The sequence below is a fragment of the Cibotium barometz genome, chromosome 37 (assembly GCF_041138505.1).
Source record: "Cibotium barometz isolate CiBa-2024 chromosome 37, ASM4113850v1, whole genome shotgun sequence".
NCBI lineage: Eukaryota > Viridiplantae > Streptophyta > Polypodiopsida > Cyatheales > Cibotiaceae > Cibotium > Cibotium barometz.
Window position 1 is genome coordinate 4,227,006 of NC_141082.1, and position 22,064 is coordinate 4,249,069.

Genomic DNA, 22,064 nt, shown 5'->3' on the forward strand with positions numbered 1-22,064 from the left:
ATGTGTGCCTTCTACGTGGTGGTCGACTTTTGTAACAATACATTGTTGATACTCATAGCATGATACATATAGATAGATGGATGTATCTATATCTATCTACCTATATATATAGCAATGCTTTAAATCCTTGCGTACCCCTTCGAGCAAGGACTGCCGGAGACCTGCCAGAAAACTCTATCGGGCTCGGAAAGCGGAAACTGAATAACTACTCTCACTGAATGGTTCAGAGCTGGTCAATTGCATGCAGATTCAAATTGCGTGCTATCTAACTTTTTGATCATGGACTAAAATAAAAAAGGAAATATGATTGTACATATATGTATAATGTTAGCCCGAGTGTGCATGTAATCAATATTATCCATACATGTTACTTATAGTGTGTAAAGGCTGCATATCTTTTGAGGATGTACAAACAGTGAATGGACATTTGTATTGTTGTTTTAAGATTTCGTGTGAAGCTAGAGGAATGCTGGAGAGATACGAGTGGTATATATGTCTTCGAGACGCTGCATTTCAAAAAAACCAGATTCTAATTGCATCAACTTTTTGTCATTATTCTGCTTTTTTGTGAGCCTATATCTCTTGGACAGGTTTGGCACAAATTCTCTACCAAACTTCCAAATATTTCGTTCATGGCTTGGAGAGAAGGTGTGGTGACACTGGTGTTTGTAATTCTATAGCTAAGAATCAATCTCTATTACACATGCAAGACCTCTTACAATAATATGAAAAACATCTATACGATTTTGAAGGGTTGTCTCTTCCTGATAGATCAAATCTTGCTACTGAAAACAATGGTTTGTTGATGGAAAGAGATGATGTTTGATTCTGTTCTCAACAGGATGATTTGGCTCTTTCCAAAAAAGGAGTCTTAATAGTTGTCAATCAAGAGCATTTCATACCATCTTTGAGGCTGTTTATTTAAACAATGGAAGTGTTTTTTGCCATTGTTTTTTTTCCTTGATAGAGCAAGTGGATTAGGCAAAATATATATTTATAGTGCCTTTCTATCTTGATTACGTGGATAGAATCAAGTTGCTTTCGCATGTGCATCTTCTAGAATAGCTGCATTGTTACTTTTAAATGGATGTACTGCACACTTACGTTTCAAAATCCCATTGGTTTTCAATGCTTTTTAGCGTGCATGGTCTCTAAATATGTAAAAGTACTCTAAATATGACCTCCTATCACCTAAATTCGAATTTCTATTTTTGGAGATACTTATCTCTCTTAATAGAACTATTCTTGTCTTCTTATTTCTTTTAGGATTTTATGGAGCTAATATTTTTACTCTTATCATTTTCCTAATGTTTCTAGCCTTATTGTCTCAGCCTTCTCTAAGTGCGCTCTCTTTCCTTCTTGAAATCTATATTAAAAGAGACACATAAATGGCTTGGGAGCGGGACCTTACAAGAGAAAATGAAGGACTCTGACGATGCTCAAAGGAGGCCCTGAAAATTAAAAGGGTATTTTGTGTTCTTGAGGATTCCCAAGTCTAGATATGGATCACTAAAGGGAAATACCAACACCAAGCTTGCTCGTCACTTCTATAAGCATTATAAAGTGTTTAGAAGGGTTAGGATGCCAGCATTTGAGGATATGCATGGTTATAATAATGAGAACTTGCCCGTGGTGGTTTTCAAGCAAATGGAGTCAATCCTATTGCAAAGAAGGAGGTGGAGAGAATGCAACCTCTTCTCCAAAGAGGCTATGTATATACGGTTATAAGGTAAACTTGCCCGTGGCGGTTTTCAAGCAAGATGGAGTCAATCCTAGTGAAAAGAAAGAGGTTGAGAGAATGAAACCTCTCCTCCAAATGCAAGGACAATCCTCCTCCTACATTGGTTGATCTGTTACTTGGTGATGATAATGCAAGTAAGGAACACAGAGAGAATATATGCTCTTATAAAAACAATGCCTTAGCATTTGTTTCACTGGGTACTCACTTGGATAATCAAATCACTAGGGGGAGGTACATGTATTTAATTTTTGAATCCATGGTACGGAGCATGAATTAGAGAATAGACTTCATGGGATGCTTTTTATAAATCATAACATGCTTGAAAGCTTACAAAGAATGATGTATAAACACAATCCATATGCATGTGCATTGCATACAATAAGAGAAATGTTACAGTCCAGTCCACATGTAGATTTGAGAATGGTCACTGAAGTTGGATCAATATTAAGGAAATAATTGGTTCCTACAGGTAGTAAGATAGCTGCTATCATACTAGGTCAAGGGGATGCTCTTCATGTAGGTCATAGAGATATTCAAATAATGTCTCGCACAAATACTATAAAAAAATATGTTCTGGTTACTCGAGGAGAGGATAGTTAGCATGTTAGAATTTCACTCCATGGTAGGAATAGACAAGGTTCAAATGAGGAGACAAATACTATAATTCAACGGTGATATTATGCATATAGATTACAAATAAGGGAAGATACAAATGTGTGCCTTCTACGTGGTGGTCGACTTTTGTAACAATACATTGTTGATACTCATAGCATGATACATATAGATAGATGGATGTATCTATATCTATCTACCTATATATATAGCAATGATTTAAATCCTTGCGTACCCCTCCCAGCAAGGACTGCCGGAGACCTGCCAGAAAACTCTATCGGGCTCGGAAAGCGGAAACTGAATAACTACTCTCACTGAATGGTTCAGAGCTGGTCAATTGCATGCAGATTCAAATTGCGTGCTATCTAACTTTTTGATCATGGACTAAAATAAAAAAGGAAATATGATTGTACATATATGTATAATGTTAGCCCGAGTGTGCATGTAATCAATATTATCCATACATGTTACTTATAGTGTGTAAAGGCTGCATATCTTGTGAGGTCCCTGTTCCCACCGAGCAACGGATTCGGGGTACTAGCAGCAGAAGTAGCACTTCTCGCGCGGGACAGGGGTCCCACACTCGGGGCCTCGCCCACGGATATCCGGAAAACGAGACTAATCCGTCGATTTGTCCAAAACCGAAACCGGAAAAACTTCCTTTACCCGGAAAGCACGGGCGATTCCACCAGGATAACTCTTTACTCTAACGTAGTCAAGATCATTACTAATCAAACTGATCTGACTGCACCTTTAACGGTACTTGGTCAAATCAAGGAAGAACTTGCACTTGGATCATTGGGATCAACGCTTTTTTCCCCATCAAGAGGCACAGCCGTTGATTCCTATCCATAGAACAATTTCTATCCGGGATTTACTTCATCTATCGTAATAATAGAAATTAAATCTCGATTTACGGATCCATCAGTCCAGCCTAACCCCATCCGATCCCATGGGTTAGCCAACCGCCCAACCACTGTAGTGATGGGATCCAATTTGGAATTTGGTTAGGTTTTGTCCCGGGTACCAAGGAAAAGAGTTCCAAGGCCCCCTAGCCGGAAGTTCATGCAAACATAAAACTAGTCATACCACTTACACACCCAATATGAAATTGCCTTTTTCTTAGCATCAACTAGCTTTAAAACAATCCTTTAATAAAACCATTATGTCACTGATGACAATCCTCAAAGTCTCTGGTTGAATCCTTATTTCCAGTCATTCTTTCATCGGTATACTTATGGCATCATTGGCAACCAAAACGCTCACCACCTGTTCTCTCAGGGGCCTTTTCCATGGTTCCTAGCTCATAGTAACCGGCAATATATTCATATAATAGAATGGAGTCTCCATGGAAGATCAGCAAGATCAACCCACAGATCCATATAAAAGAGCCATGGACTCATCTGTTGAGGACCAGCAAGGTCAATCAACCAGATCCATGCCCGGTTTCAGAAAACAACTCTTACTCCTTATTCCAATATCTTCCACGACGCACGTGTGGGTATCTTCGGCGACCCAGAGCCCGAGCACCGTATGGTCAGCACCCTCTAGGATCCTTCGCAGGTGACCTAGCGCTTCACTCATAGGCCGCTTCCTTGGTCCCTCATCCACCGTACCGGAAGCTCACCATTTAAATCGAGCCGAGGCTGGTCAAGACCTCGATCGACCTTGCTACGCGAGACGTCCTCCATTGACTCTCCGTCAGCAGTTGCAACTTTATCAGTTCAGTCTTCATGACCTTAATCCTCAAGACGGTCAAAATGCTTCTCCAGCATTCTTGACGTAAAACAGTCATTTACAAACAGTCACAAATATAATTTCTATAACGAACTCTTGTCTTTCCATATTATCCACTCTCGGACCACATTACTTATTCCACATTCCATTCACTCGTTCTCATCCATTCACTCATATAGACTACATTATCTCACATACATCTTCATATTCATTATTCTACATACATATCCATGTTCGTACGTCCACATCATACATCCAATTTCACATTCATACATACGCATCTACATGCATACATCCACATCTACATTCATACATCCATACCTCCATTTCCACATCCACACATCCACATTCATATTCATACATCCACATCTACATACATACATCCACATCTACATACATACATCCATACATCCACATCTACATACATACATCCATTTTCACATCCTCATTCATACATACACATCCACATACATACATACACATTCGTATCTACATCCATACATCCACATCCACATCAACATTCACATTCATACATATACATCTACATGTATACATCCACATCACATTCATACAACCATATTACATCCATTCTCATCCTAACACATCCCATATACATCTTAACACATCCTAACTCATCTTAACACATTCTATCACATCTCATACACATCTTATCACATCTTTTTACATCTCATACACCTCTTATCACATCCTATCACTTTTCCATACGTATCTTATCAAATCTTATCACATCTTTTTACATCTCATACACCTCTTATCACCTCTTATCACTTTCCATACGCATCTTATCAATTCTTATCACATCTCATACACCTCTTATCACATCCTATCACTTTCCATACGCATCTTATCAATTCTTATCACTTCTCATACACCTCTTATCACATCCTATCACTTTCCATACGCATGTTATCAATCCTTATCACATCTCATACACCTCTTATCACCTCTTATCACATTTCATATCTTTTTTTTTTATAAAGAGAATTCTTATATTTGATATAAGATTTCTCTACACATTTATTTATACATAAATTCCATTTAAGGAGACTAACACTTTCGAATTTAAAATCAATCTTTTATGCATCTTCTTATGCATAAATTCAATTTGGTAGGAAATTACACTTTTAGAATAAAAGAATTTCTCTTATGCATCTAAGTTAAGCATAAAATCCATTTATGAGGAAAATCGCACTTTTAGTATAAAAAGAATATCTTTTATGCATACCTATATGCATGAATTCCAATATGATAAAAGTAACACTCTTACAATAAAATAATCAACTTTTATGCATACCTCTATGCATGAAATTCAATTATGATAAAAGTCACACTTTTATAATAAAATAATCAACTTTTATGCATACCTCTATGCATGAAATCCAATATGATAAAAGTAACACTTTTGATATAAAAAATTTTCCTTTATGCATACTTCTATGCATGAAAATTAAAAATGATAAAAGTAACACTTTTGATATAAAAATTTTCCTTTATGCATACTTCTATGCATGAAAATTAAAAATGATAAAAGTAACACTTTTGATAAATTTTTTTTTCCTTTATGCATACTTCTATGCATGAAAATTAAAAATGATAAAAGTAACACTTTTAATATAAAAATTTATCCTTTATGCATACTTCTATGCATGAAAATAAAAATGATAAAAATAACACTTTTGATATAAAAATTTATCCTTTATGCATACTTCTATGCATGAAAATAAAAATGATAAAAATAACACTTTTGATATAAAAATTTATCCATCTATGCATGAAATAAAAATGGTAAAAATAACACTTTTGATATAAAAATTTATCCATTATGCATACTTCTATGCATGAAATAAAAATGGTAAAAATAACACTTTTGATATAAAAATTTATCCATTATGCATGAAAATAAAAATGGTAAAAATAACACTTTTGATATAAAAATTTATCCATTATGCATACTTCTATGCATGAAATAAAAATGGTAAAAATAACACTTTTGATATAAAAACTTATCCTTTATGCATGATATTAAAATTCAATTTCTCCATGATTGTAATGAAATTCTTTCAATTAATCTAGGATGATAATTCCTAGAATATGGTAGGAAGTCCTCTTTTTATGCTTTGAATGAGATTATTTTATGCATAATTTTTATAAAAATTTTACCATAGCTCCGTTGCTATGACTGATAAATCTCAATTTTTCTAAGGGATAAAGCTTATCATTAAGGAAATAAAAATGATCTCTAATTGACTCATTAATCCATAATGGATTGAATCATCAATATACATAAACTAAAAACATAGAAAAAAGCCATTAATTTGGCCTCAAGCATAGCTTAATCTTGGGTTAAGGAAAAGCTTTATGAAAAGCTTGATTTGGATTGAGAATGGGTCATGAGTATGACCATTTCTTGAGTGAGAGAGAGAAATTACATAAAAACTATTAGAATTTAAACATAAATGGAAATTAACTTCAATAGCATTTATTAAATCATGTAACTCTTCACTACTAATCATCAATTAACTTCAATAGCATTTAAAAAAAACCATACCAATTAAGCTTCTCAAGCTTGAGAGGGATTGAGAAGAGAGAACCATTGAGAAAATATAGAAAGATCAATATTCACTAATTACCTTACAACTTGCTTGATTCTTTGTTCACGGTAGAGGCCCCCAACCAATCAATTGGTTAAGTATGTTGATGGAGCCACTAATGGGGATTGAAGAAAGAGGGAAGCTCCAAAAACTAGTGAATTATTAAATGAATTCACAGTTCTTGGCTTAGGTGGAGTAGAGTAACGATGCATAAACACTATCTATTTTTCAACAAGGGGGAGGCTTCTATTTATAGGAAAAATTGAGCTCCTAACCAAACAAACTGATTCTAGAATTTTCTAAATCAGTTTGGTCAATATTTGACCATTTTTAGGTCAGTTAAGCTAACTTTTTGGAACTAGACTTGAATGAGGAGAGAGGAGAGATGAAATATCTCAATTTTTATGAGTTTAAAACTCATTCAAGCATGTGAAATATGCACCTCCTTTAAAGAACTCCCCTTCCTTACATATGTGTCATAATGGAATCATTTTAATATTGCTCATAGTTTTTTTTACTAATAAACCTTGTACATTTTCAACTCTTCGTCTTATGTGAAATATGCACCTCCTTTAAAGAATTCCCCTTCCTTACATATGTGTCATAATGGAATCATTTTAATATTGCTCATAGTTTTTTACTAATAAACCTTGTACATTTTCAACTCTTCATCTTATGTGAAATATGCACCTCCTTTAAAGAATTCCCCTTCCTTACATATGTGTCATAATGGAATCATTTTAATATTGCTCATAGTTTTTTACTAATAAACCTTGTACATTTTCAACTCTTCATCTTATGTGAAATATGCACCTCCTTTAAAGAATTCCCCTTCCTTACATATGTGTCATAATGGAATCATTTTAATATTGCTCATAGTTTTTTACTAATAAACCTTGTACATTTTCAACTCTTCACCTTATGTGAGCATTTACTCATTTTTGGGTATCTTCTTTTTACAAATTTGGATTTATCTCTTCCCTACACATGGATTGATGCTATTGGCCCATAGGGACCTTAATTGGACCATAGTCTAAAGATTTCTGAAAATCTAGACCCTTAGACTAAGGTTCTTTATACCTATTTCCAATTAATTCCAATTGCACATTGGAAAATTCTTTTTGAATTTCTGTTTCAGGGGAACTCACCTGAATTATAAGAGATATTTTTCTATCCAAAAATATTCAAAATCTGAATATTCTCTCTCTAGAATAATTTTTCTCTCTCTAAGCTGAAATAGTTAGCAACAGGGTCTTTATATTTCTGAAGAGGGTCGATTACAGGGGAAGATACTAGACATCAAAAAGGGGTTGGGGGAGGAATCTTACATTCTACCCCACTTAAAAAAACGCGAGATGTCCTCATCTCGCAACTTGTGATAATTTCGCAAGATTCACGAATATGAGACTTAGAGAAAAATTTTAATCAAGATTAACCACCAAGATAAGTCTTAAAGAGAGCAAGATTCAAAATACGAACAAGATTTAAACTTTATTCATTCTCGAAACTTATACAGTAAAGATAGAGGAACTCTTTACACTTCCATAAGCCCATCCATCATATGGTCACAAAAGCAGTCCTCACAAGCTGCACAAGTATAAGGTAACTCATCTATGGGAATTATTCTGTGGGTTATTGCTGCGCCTATCTCAGTGGTATGAGGTGTTCTAACAAAAGGACCTCTGAGAGGCAAGCCAAAAACGGGGTAAAGGCATATCTTCTCATGAGGAAGAAAACACGCCAGTAAGAAGACCCGCTCAGAAAACCCAAGATGTCTTGATCTCATGACGCAGTAGTATCGAGGACCCAAACCCAAGGCTTCGATAACCATGGCCAAGCGGACATTGTTACGAAAGTGCTGCTGACCCCAGGGTGTTACCCTAGTTATGTCTTGATAGGTCCGCCATTTGGTCTGCGCTACAGAAGTTCCTAGGTGAGGAAAAAGTGAGCGCTCATACTGTTCTATAAAATCCTTCTTCACAGACTCACTTGCGTCTTGAAGGTGAGGAATCATTATGTATAAAACTAATTCTTGTTGCCAAGCCATGAAGGAGATTAAGAAAGAAAGGAGATCGATGGGAGTAAGATTACTGTGAACGACAAGTAAAAGTTACGACTTATATAAAGGAAGGAGCTAGCGTAACTTAGAAGCCAACGGTAACTTGTCACTGAAGTTTTACCGTCTTTCCATGATTTGGGTTTGGCATATTTTTCTATAGAAGGCATTTAGAACTTTGAGATGAGGAGATAAAAGAAGTTCGTAAGCTAAATCACCTACTTTCTTTGGTCCACAATATCTGGGAGATAACTTCTTATACTTCCCAAGAGATAAAGAACTTCTTTTGGGCCGTACTCGAATGAAGACCAAAACCTTGATATCCAAAACATCGATTCTCACTTCTGAACTCATTGTTCTGAATCTTAAAACAGGTGGGACTCTTGAGAAGTATTCAGGGAAAAGGTTCTTCCTTTTTTAAACAGAATCTTTCTTTTATTTTAGAGAGAGAATAATTATAAGATCAGAAAGGGAGATTCTTACTCCTGTATACCTCGAAGGCTGGGGGAGAATCTTACATTCTACCCCACTTGAAAAGTGCGAGATGTCCTCATCTCGCAAGGTAGAGGACAACTCTTTTTCTTAAGATCCAATTTATTCTGGGGTTCCTTATATTCTGGTCAACCCAACAGAATACGGGGATAATTATCCCTTATATAGAACTCATCATTAAATAACAATTCATTCAGATCATATCATTCATATCTTTAACACGATAATGGTCCATTAGACTGAAAATTTTCCTTCTGAACATTCCTCCACAGGAATTTTAGTTAAGCAAGTTCTCAATTTGTCATCCCTTAACTTAATCTACCGTCTCAAGTGTTAACAGTAGCAATCTGACAGCACAATCCACTAATCTCATAGTGATTTGCTGAAATCATTATCATCATTCCAGTTATGAATATCATCACTGGGACTCGTCCCATTCATCCTCATTGTGGTTTCGCTCAGCTTATTACATTTCAACTAAATTTCAGAAATCGTCATTTTTCAATCAGAATCCAATTCAATTCATCAATTCTCAAACAGAATTAAAAATCATATCAACCACATTCGAAATCATCATCTAGATAGCATTAACGCTTATAATTTCAAGTCTTAGATTTACTCGTATATACTATCAGTAAAGAGCTGCAGTTATACTCTCGGTATATACGGGTAGTCATGATACTTGGAACTATAAGATAGATACCATCATGTCTAGGCCTCAAGCAAGTCAGGTTCCATACAATTGCGGCATCTGAAAACCCAATTACTAAATTATAAATTTTTCAGTTTGAATATCAAATTGTATGAATTATATCACACAATTACAACCTTTTTGTGTTTCTTGATAAATTTTTGACATATTTGGCTTCTCAGTTGATCTTTATTAGCCAATTGCTCTGATGATTGTATCCTGTGACATCAAAATACTCTTCCAAGGCTTCCACCCATTTCTCCACAGCCTCACCCAAGTTCTCCCCTTCTCCTTTGAAGGGTCTTGGCTAAGACCTATGAAGAGCCTTGCGAACATTAAGGTCAAGCTCGTCATCTTCAGAGACAGGGTCTGGCTGACGACCACGGTTTCCTCGTCTCATGATTTTGCCAAAATTTATATATTATTAAATTTTTATTTTGATATTATTCACGAGATCCTAAGACTTAAGAGTTCGGAAAACAATTTCTTATACAAGACAAGATCTTAATGGAGATCTATGACATATGTCCGATAACAGATTTTTTTTTTCTTTATTAGCAGTAGATCGTTCGCCATAAACAATCATTTATTCAACAGGAATTTTTTAACCGAAAAACGTTTCTTTATTTATATAAAAGTTGCAATATATACATAGAGCAACTCGGCTCTGAGTCCAAAATCTCCTCGAAAGACATATAAGAGGACCGTACTGGGCCATAGTCATGCCCTGTTACATAAGTTCTCTAACTGCGAAGGGAGCTATTATTTTCTCCTTAGGGATAAATCGACTAAGGAGTCTATAAACTCGGCAAGCACGTCTGAAATTTTGAGGCGTTGAAAGATATAGAATGACACCACGCGTCATTTTCAGCTTTATCAAAATCATGGCCAATGAGAGGTTCTGCCTCAGCATTGCACGCCGGTTATAAGAGGCGTGGATATATAGCCCTGCAACCCACTTATGCTGTTGTCTCTCCACTGGGTTAGGAAAATATAATTCCTCGAAATGGCGTGCGAGTCTTGCTCGGCTTGTTCGTGTTGAAGCGGAAGAGATGAGATGCTCGAAGGCAAATGCAATCATATCTTGAGACTGCGTGAGGTCGGGAATACCAGATAAATGGGAAACTTCCATCTATAAAAATAATTTCTTTGATTAAAATTTCTTCATTAAAGAAGCTTACGGAATGAAAATACATTATGAAAATGCTGTTTCGGAATTCTTATTACCAATTTCAGATAAGAATTTAATTATCTTTATTAGCTTTCAAAACCTGCTCTGATACCAACTGAGAGGTCCCTGTTCCCACCGAGCAACGGATTCGGGGTACTAGCAGCAGAAGTAGCACTTCTCGCGCGGGACAGGGGTCCCACACTCGGGGCCTCGCCCACGGATATCCGGAAAACGAGACTAATCCGTCGATTTGTCCAAAACCGAAACCGGAAAAACTTCCTTTACCCGGAAAGCACGGGCGATTCCACCAGGATAACTCTTTACTCTAACGTAGTCAAGATCATTACTAATCAAACTGATCTGACTGCACCTTTAACGGTACTTGGTCAAATCAAGGAAGAACTTGCACTTGGATCATTGGGATCAACGCTTTTTTCCCCATCAACAGGCACAGCCGTTGATTCCTATCCATAGAACAATTTCTATCCGGGATTTACTTCATCTATCGTAATAATAGAAATTAAATCTCGATTTACGGATCCATCAGTCCAGCCTAACCCCATCCGATCCCATGGGTTAGCCAACCGCCCAACCACTGTAGTGATGGGATCCAATTTGGAATTTGGTTAGGTTTTGTCCCGGGTACCAAGGAAAAGAGTTCCAAGGCCCCCTAGCCGGAAGTTCATGCAAACATAAAACTAGTCATACCACTTACACACCCAATATGAAATTGCCTTTTTCTTAGCATCAACTAGCTTTAAAACAATCCTTTAATAAAACCATTATGTCACTGATGACAATCCTCAAAGTCTCTGGTTGAATCCTTATTTCCAGTCATTCTTTCATCGGTATACTTATGGCATCATTGGCAACCAAAACGCTCACCACCTGTTCTCTCAGGGGCCTTTTCCATGGTTCCTAGCTCATAGTAACCGGCAATATATTCATATAATAGAATGGAGTCTCCATGGAAGATCAGCAAGATCAACCCACAGATCCATATAAAAGAGCCATGGACTCATCTGTTGAGGACCAGCAAGGTCAATCAACCAGATCCATGCCCGGTTTCAGAAAACAACTCTTACTCCTTATTCCAATATCTTCCACGACGCACGTGTGGGTATCTTCGGCGACCCAGAGCCCGAGCACCGTATGGTCAGCACCCTCTAGGAGCGCTTCACTCATAGGCCGCTTCCTTGGTCCCTCATCCACCGTACCGGAAGCTCACCATTTAAATCGAGCCGAGGCTGGTCAAGACCTCGATCGACCTTGCTACGCGAGACGTCCTCCATTGACTCTCCGTCAGCAGTTGCAACTTTATCAGTTCAGTCTTCATGACCTTAATCCTCAAGACGGTCAAAATGCTTCTCCAGCATTCTTGACGTAAAACAGTCATTTACAAACAGTCACAAATATAATTTCTATAACGAACTCTTGTCTTTCCATATTATCCACTCTCGGACCACATTACTTATTCCACATTCCATTCACTCGTTCTCATCCATTCACTCATATAGACTACATTATCTCACATACATCTTCATATTCATTATTCTACATACATATCCATGTTCGTACGTCCACATCATACATCCAATTTCACATTCATACATACGCATCTACATGCATACATCCACATCTACATTCATACATCCATACCTCCATTTCCACATCCACACATCCACATTCATATTCATACATCCACATCTACATACATACATCCACATCTACATACATACATCCATACATCCACATCTACATACATACATCCATTTTCACATCCTCATTCATACATACACATCCACATACATACATACACATTCGTATCTACATCCATACATCCACATCCACATCAACATTCACATTCATACATATACATCTACATGTATACATCCACATCACATTCATACAACCATATTACATCCATTCTCATCCTAACACATCCCATATACATCTTAACACATCCTAACTCATCTTAACACATTCTATCACATCTCATACACATCTTATCACATCTTTTTACATCTCATACACCTCTTATCACATCCTATCACTTTTCCATACGTATCTTATCAAATCTTATCACATCTTTTTACATCTCATACACCTCTTATCACCTCTTATCACTTTCCATACGCATCTTATCAATTCTTATCACATCTCATACACCTCTTATCACATCCTATCACTTTCCATACGCATCTTATCAATTCTTATCACTTCTCATACACCTCTTATCACATCCTATCACTTTCCATACGCATGTTATCAATCCTTATCACATCTCATACACCTCTTATCACCTCTTATCACATTTCATATCTTTTTTTTTTATAAAGAGAATTCTTATATTTGATATAAGATTTCTCTACACATTTATTTATACATAAATTCCATTTAAGGAGACTAACACTTTCGAATTTAAAATCAATCTTTTATGCATCTTCTTATGCATAAATTCAATTTGGTAGGAAATTACACTTTTAGAATAAAAGAATTTCTCTTATGCATCTAAGTTAAGCATAAAATCCATTTATGAGGAAAATCGCACTTTTAGTATAAAAAGAATATCTTTTATGCATACCTATATGCATGAATTCCAATATGATAAAAGTAACACTCTTACAATAAAATAATCAACTTTTATGCATACCTCTATGCATGAAATTCAATTATGATAAAAGTCACACTTTTATAATAAAATAATCAACTTTTATGCATACCTCTATGCATGAAATCCAATATGATAAAAGTAACACTTTTGATATAAAAAATTTTCCTTTATGCATACTTCTATGCATGAAAATTAAAAATGATAAAAGTAACACTTTTGATATAAAAATTTTCCTTTATGCATACTTCTATGCATGAAAATTAAAAATGATAAAAGTAACACTTTTGATAAATTTTTTTTTCCTTTATGCATACTTCTATGCATGAAAATTAAAAATGATAAAAGTAACACTTTTAATATAAAAATTTATCCTTTATGCATACTTCTATGCATGAAAATAAAAATGATAAAAATAACACTTTTGATATAAAAATTTATCCTTTATGCATACTTCTATGCATGAAAATAAAAATGATAAAAATAACACTTTTGATATAAAAATTTATCCATCTATGCATGAAATAAAAATGGTAAAAATAACACTTTTGATATAAAAATTTATCCATTATGCATACTTCTATGCATGAAATAAAAATGGTAAAAATAACACTTTTGATATAAAAATTTATCCATTATGCATGAAAATAAAAATGGTAAAAATAACACTTTTGATATAAAAATTTATCCATTATGCATACTTCTATGCATGAAATAAAAATGGTAAAAATAACACTTTTGATATAAAAACTTATCCTTTATGCATGATATTAAAATTCAATTTCTCCATGATTGTAATGAAATTCTTTCAATTAATCTAGGATGATAATTCCTAGAATATGGTAGGAAGTCCTCTTTTTATGCTTTGAATGAGATTATTTTATGCATAATTTTTATAAAAATTTTGCCATAGCTCCGCTGCTATGACTGATAAATCTCAATTTTTCTAAGGGATAAAGCTTATCATTAAGGAAATAAAAATGATCTCTAATTGACTCATTAATCCATAATGGATTGAATCATCAATATACATAAACTAAAAACATAGAAAAAAGCCATTAATTTGGCCTCAAGCATAGCTTAATCTTGGGTTAAGGAAAAGCTTTATGAAAAGCTTGATTTGGATTGAGAATGGGTCATGAGTATGACCATTTCTTGAGTGAGAGAGAGAAATTACATAAAAACTATTAGAATTTAAACATAAATGGAAATTAACTTCAATAGCATTTATTAAATCATGTAACTCTTCACTACTAATCATCAATTAACTTCAATAGCATTTAAAAAAAACCATACCAATTAAGCTTCTCAAGCTTGAGAGGGATTGAGAAGAGAGAACCATTGAGAAAATATAGAAAGATCAATATTCACTAATTACCTTACAACTTGCTTGATTCTTTGTTCACGGTAGAGGCCCCCAACCAATCAATTGGTTAAGTATGTTGATGGAGCCACTAATGGGGATTGAAGAAAGAGGGAAGCTCCAAAAACTAGTGAATTATTAAATGAATTCACAGTTCTTGGCTTAGGTGGAGTAGAGTAACGATGCATAAACACTATCTATTTTTCAACAAGGGGGAGGCTTCTATTTATAGGAAAAATTGAGCTCCTAACCAAACAAACTGATTCTAGAATTTTCTAAATCAGTTTGGTCAATATTTGACCATTTTTAGGTCAGTTAAGCTAACTTTTTGGAACTAGACTTGAATGAGGAGAGAGGAGAGATGAAATATCTCAATTTTTATGAGTTTAAAACTCATTCAAGCATGTGAAATATGCACCTCCTTTAAAGAACTCCCCTTCCTTACATATGTGTCATAATGGAATCATTTTAATATTGCTCATAGTTTTTTTTACTAATAAACCTTGTACATTTTCAACTCTTCGTCTTATGTGAAATATGCACCTCCTTTAAAGAATTCCCCTTCCTTACATATGTGTCATAATGGAATCATTTTAATATTGCTCATAGTTTTTTACTAATAAACCTTGTACATTTTCAACTCTTCATCTTATGTGAAATATGCACCTCCTTTAAAGAATTCCCCTTCCTTACATATGTGTCATAATGGAATCATTTTAATATTGCTCATAGTTTTTTACTAATAAACCTTGTACATTTTCAACTCTTCATCTTATGTGAAATATGCACCTCCTTTAAAGAATTCCCCTTCCTTACATATGTGTCATAATGGAATCATTTTAATATTGCTCATAGTTTTTTACTAATAAACCTTGTACATTTTCAACTCTTCACCTTATGTGAGCATTTACTCATTTTTGGGTATCTTCTTTTTACAAATTTGGATTTATCTCTTCCCTACACATGGATTGATGCTATTGGCCCATAGGGACCTTAATTGGACCATAGTCTAAAGATTTCTGAAAATCTAGACCCTTAGACTAAGGTTCTTTATACCTATTTCCAATTAATTCCAATTGCACATTGGAAAATTCTTTTTGAATTTCTGTTTCAGGGGAACTCACCTGAATTATAAGAGATATTTTTCTATCCAAAAATATTCAAAATCTGAATATTCTCTCTCTAGAATAATTTTTCTCTCTCTAAGCTGAAATAGTTAGCAGCAGGGTCTTTATATTTCTGAAGAGGGTTGATTACAGGGGAAGATACTAGACATCAAAAAGGGGTTGGGGGAGGAATCTTACATATCTTTTGAGGATGTACAAACAGTGAATGGACATTTGTATTGTTGTTTTAAGATTTCGTGTGAAGCTAGAGGAATGCTGGAGAGATACGAGTGGTATATATGTCTTCGAGAAGCTGCATTTCAAAAAACCAGATTCTAATTGCATCAACTTTTTGTCATTATTCTGCTTTTTTGTGAGCCTATATCTCTTGGACAGGTTTGGCACAAATTCTCTACCAAACTTCCAAATATTTCTTTCATGGCTTGGAGAGAAGGTGTGGTGACACTGGTGTTTGTAATTCTATAGCTAAGAATCAATCTCTATTACACATGCAAGACCTCTTACAATAATATGAAAAACATCTATACGATTTTGAAGGGTTGTCTCTTCCTGATAGATCAAATCTTGCTACTGAAAACAATGGTTTGTTGATGGAAAGAGATGATGTTTGATTCTGTTCTCAACAGGATGATTTGGCTCTTTCCAAAAAAGGAGTCTTAATAGTTGTCAATCAAGAGCATTTCATACCATCTTTGAGGCTGTTTATTTAAACAATGGAAGTGTTTTTTGCCATTGTTTTTTTTCCTTGACAGAGCAAGTGGATTAGGCAAAATATATATTTATAGTGCCTTTCTATCTTGATTACGTGGATAGAATCAAGTTGCTTTCGCATGTGCATCTTCTAGAATAGCTGCATTGTTACTTTTAAATGGATGTACTGCACACTTACGTTTCAAAATCCCATTGGTTTTCAATGCTTTTTAGCGTGCATGGTCTCTAAATATGTAAAAGTACTCTAAATATGACCTCCTATCACCTAAATTCGAATTTCTATTTTTGGAGATACTTATCTCTCTTAATAGAACTATTCTTGTCTTCTTATTTCTTTTAGGATTTTATGGAGCTAATATTTTTACTCTTATCATTTTCCTAATGTTTCTAGCCTTATTGTCTCAGCCTTCTCTAAGTGCGCTCTGTTTCCTTCTTGAAATCTATATTAAAAGAGACACATAAATGGCTTGGGAGCGGGACCTTACAAGAGAAAATGAAGGACTATGACGATGCTCAAAGGAGGCCCTGAAAATTAAAAGGGTATTTTGTGTTCTTGAGGATTTCCAAGTCTAGATATGGATCACTAAAGGGAAATACCAACACCAAGCTTGCTCATCACTTCTATAAGCATTATAAAGTGTTTAGAAGGGTTAGGATGCCAGCATTTGAGGATATGCATGGTTATAATAATGTGAACTTGCCCGTGGTGGTTTTCAAGCAAATGGAGTCAATCCTATTGCAAAGAAGGAGGTGGAGAGAATGCAACCTCTTCTCCAAAGAGGCTATGTATATACGGTTATAAGGTAAACTTGCCCGTGGCGGTTTTCAAGCAAGATGGAGTCAATCCTAGTGAAAAGAAAGAGGTTGAGAGAATGAAACCTCTCCTCCAAATGCAAGGACAATCCTCCTCCTACATTGGTTGATCTGTTACTTGGTGATGATAATGCAAGTAAGGAACACAGAGAGAATATATGCTCTTATAAAAACAATGCCTTAGCATTCGTTTCACTGGGTACTCACTTGGATAATCAAATCACTAGGGGGAGGTACATGTATTTAATTTTCGAATCCATGGTATTACATATCATCATGTTGGCTTGTAATACCTAATAGAATATGAGATGCGGCTCCTCAATTTTTCCAATTTTATATATATATATATATATATATATGATACGGAGCATGAATTAGAGAATAGACTTCATGGGATGCTTTTTATAAATCATAACATGCTTGAAAGCTTACAAATAATGATGTATAAACACAATCCATATGCATGTGCATTGCATACAATAAGAGAAATGTTACAGTCCAGTCCACATGTAGATTTGAGAATGGTCACTGAAGTTGGATCAATATTAAGGAAATAATTGGTTCCTACAGGTAGTAAGATAGCTGCTATCATACTAGGTCAAGGGGATGCTCTTCATGTAGGTCATAGAGATATTCAAATAATGTCTCGCACAAATACTATAAAAAAATATGTTTTGGTTACTCGAGGAGCGGATAGTTAGCATGTTAGAATTTCACTCCATGGTAGGAATAGACAAGGTTCAAATGAGGAGACAAATACTATAATTCAACGGTGATATTATGCATATAGATTACAAATAAGGGAAGATACAAATGTGTGCCTTCTACGTGGTGGTCGACTTTTGTAACAATACATTGTTGATACTCATAGCATGATACATATAGATAGATGGATGTATCTATATCTATCTACCTATATATATAGCAATGCTTTAAATCCTTGCGTACCCCTCCCAGCAAGGACTGTCAGAGACCAGCCAGAAAACTCTATCGGGCTCGGAAAGCGGAAACTGAATAACTACTCTCACTGAATGGTTCAGAGCTGGTCAATTGCATGCAGATTCAAATTGCGTGCTATCTAACTTTTTGATCATGGACTAAAATAAAAAAGGAAATATGATTGTACATATATGTATAATGTTAGCCCGAGTGTGCATGTAATCAATATTATCCATACATGTTACTTATAGTGTGTAAAGGCTGCATATCTTTTGAGGATGTACAAACAGTGAATGGACATTTGTATTGTTGTTTTAAGATTTCGTGTGAAGCTAGAGGAATGCTGGAGAGATACGAGTGGTATATATGTCTTCGAGAAGCTGCATTTCAAAAAAACCAGATTCTAATTGCATCAACTTTTTGTCATTATTCTGCTTTTTTGTGAGCCTATATCTCTTGGACAGGTTTGGCACAAATTCTCTACCAAACTTCCAAATATTTCGTTCATGGCTTGGAGAGAAGGTGTGGTGACACTGGTGTTTGTAATTCTATAGCTAAGAATCAATCTCTATTACACATGCAAGACCTCTTACAATAATATGAAAAACATCTATACGATTTTGAAGGGTTGTCTCTTCCTGATAGATCAAATCTTGCTACTGAAAACAATGGTTTGTTGATGGAAAGAGATGATGTTTGATTCTGTTCTCAACAGGATGATTTGGCTCTTTCCAAAAAAGGAGTCTTAATAGTTGTCAATCAAGAGCATTTCATACCATCTTTGAGGCTGTTTATTTAAACAATGGAAGTGTTTTTTGCCATTGTTTTTTTTCCTTGACAGAGCAAGTGGATTAGGCAAAATATATATTTATAGTGCCTTTCTATCTTGATTACGTGGATAGAATCAAGTTGCTTTCGCATGTGCATCTTCTAGAATAGCTGCATTGTTACTTTTAAATGGATGTACTGCACACTTACGTTTCAAAATCCCATTGGTTTTCAATGCTTTTTAGCGTGCATGGTCTCTAAATATGTAAAAGTACTCTAAATATGACCTCCTATCACCTAAATTCGAATTTCTATTTTTGGAGATACTTATCTCTCTTAATAGAACTATTCTTGTCTTCTTATTTCTTTTAGGATTTTATGGAGCTAATATTTTTACTCTTATCATTTTCCTAATGTTTCTAGCCTTATTGTCTCAGCCTTCTCTAAGTGCGCTCTGTTTCCTTCTTGAAATCTATATTAAAAGAGACACATAAATGGCTTGGGAGCGGGACCTTACAAGAGAAAATGAAGGACTATGACGATGCTCAAAGGAGGCCCTGAAAATTAAAAGGGTATTTTGTGTTCTTGAGGATTCCCAAGTCTAGATATGGATCACTAAAGGGAAATACCAACACCAAGCTTGCTCATCACTTCTATAAGCATTATAAAGTGTTTAGAAGGGTTAGGATGCCAGCATTTGAGGATATGCATGGTTATAATAATGTGAACTTGCCCGTGGTGGTTTTCAAGCAAATGGAGTCAATCCTATTGCAAAGAAGGAGGTGGAGAGAATGCAACCTCTTCTCCAAAGAGGCTATGTATATACGGTTATAAGGTAAACTTGCCCGTGGCGGTTTTCAAGCAAGATGGAGTCAATCCTAGTGAAAAGAAAGAGGTTGAGAGAATGAAACCTCTCCTCCAAATGCAAGGACAATCCTCCTCCTACATTGGTTGATCTGTTACTTGGTGATGATAATGCAAGTAAGGAACACAGAGAGAATATATGCTCTTATAAAAACAATGCCTTAGCATTCGTTTCACTGGGTACTCACTTGGATAATCAAATCACTAGGGGGAGGTACATGTATTTAATTTTCGAATCCATGGTATTACATATCATCATGTTGGCTTGTAATACCTAATAGAATATGAGATGCGGCTCCTCAATTTTTCCAATTATATATATATATATATATATATATATGATACGGAGCATGAATTAGAGAATAGACTTCATGGGATGCTTTTTATAAATCATAACATGCTTGAAAGCTTACAAATAATGATGTATAAACACAATCCATATGCATGTGCATTGCATACAATAAGAGAAATGTTACAGTCCAGTCCACATGTAGATTTGAGAATGGTCACTGAAGTTGGATCAATATTAAGGAAATAATTGCTTCCTACAGGTAGTAAGATAGATGCTATCATACTAGGTCAAGGGGATGCTCTTCATGTAGGTCATAGAGATATTCAAATAATGTCTCGCACAAATACTATAAAAAAATATGTTCTGGTTACTCGAGGAGCGGATAGTTAGCATGTTAGAATTTCACTCCATGGTAGGAATAGACAAGGTTCAAATGAGGAGACAAATACTATAATTCAACGGTGATATTATGCATATAGATTACAAATAAGGGAAGATACAAATGTGTGCCTTCTACGTGGTGGTCGACTTTTGTAACAATACATTGTTGATACTCATAGCATGATACATATAGATAGATGGATGTATCTATATCTATCTACCTATATATATAGCAATGCTTTAAATCCTTGCGTACCCCTCCCAGCAAGGACTGTCAGAGACCAGCCAGAAAACTCTATCGGGCTCGGAAAGCGGAAACTGAATAACTACTCTCACTGAATGGTTTAGAGCTGGTCAATTGCATGCAGATTCAAATTGCGTGCTATCTAACTTTTTGATCATGGACTAAAATAAAAAAGGAAATATGATTGTACATATATGTATAATGTTAGCCCGAGTGTGCATGTAATCAATATTATCCATACATGTTACTTATAGTGTGTAAAGGCTGCATATCTTTTGAGGATGTACAAACAGTGAATGGACATTTGTATTGTTGTTTTAAGATTTCGTGTGAAGCTAGAGGAATGCTGGAGAGATACGAGTGGTATATATGTCTTCGAGAAGCTGCATTTCAAAAAACCAGATTCTAATTGCATCAACTTTTTGTCATTATTCTGCTTTTTTGTGAGCCTATATCTCTTGGACAGGTTTGGCACAAATTCTCTACCAAACTTCCAAATATTTCTTTCATGGCTTGGAGAGAAGGTGTGGTGACACTGGTGTTTGTAATTCTATAGCTAAGAATCAATCTCTATTACACATGCAAGACCTCTTACAATAATATGAAAAACATCTATACGATTTTGAAGGGTTGTCTCTTCCTGATAGATTAAATCTTGCTACTGAAAACAATGGTTTGTTGATGGAAAGAGATGATGTTTGATTCTGTTCTCAACAGGATGATTTGGCTCTTTCCAAAAAAGGAGTCTTAATAGTTGTCAATCAAGAGCATTTCATACCATCTTTGAGGCTGTTTATTTAAACAATGGAAGTGTTTTTTGCCATTGTTTTTTTTCCTTG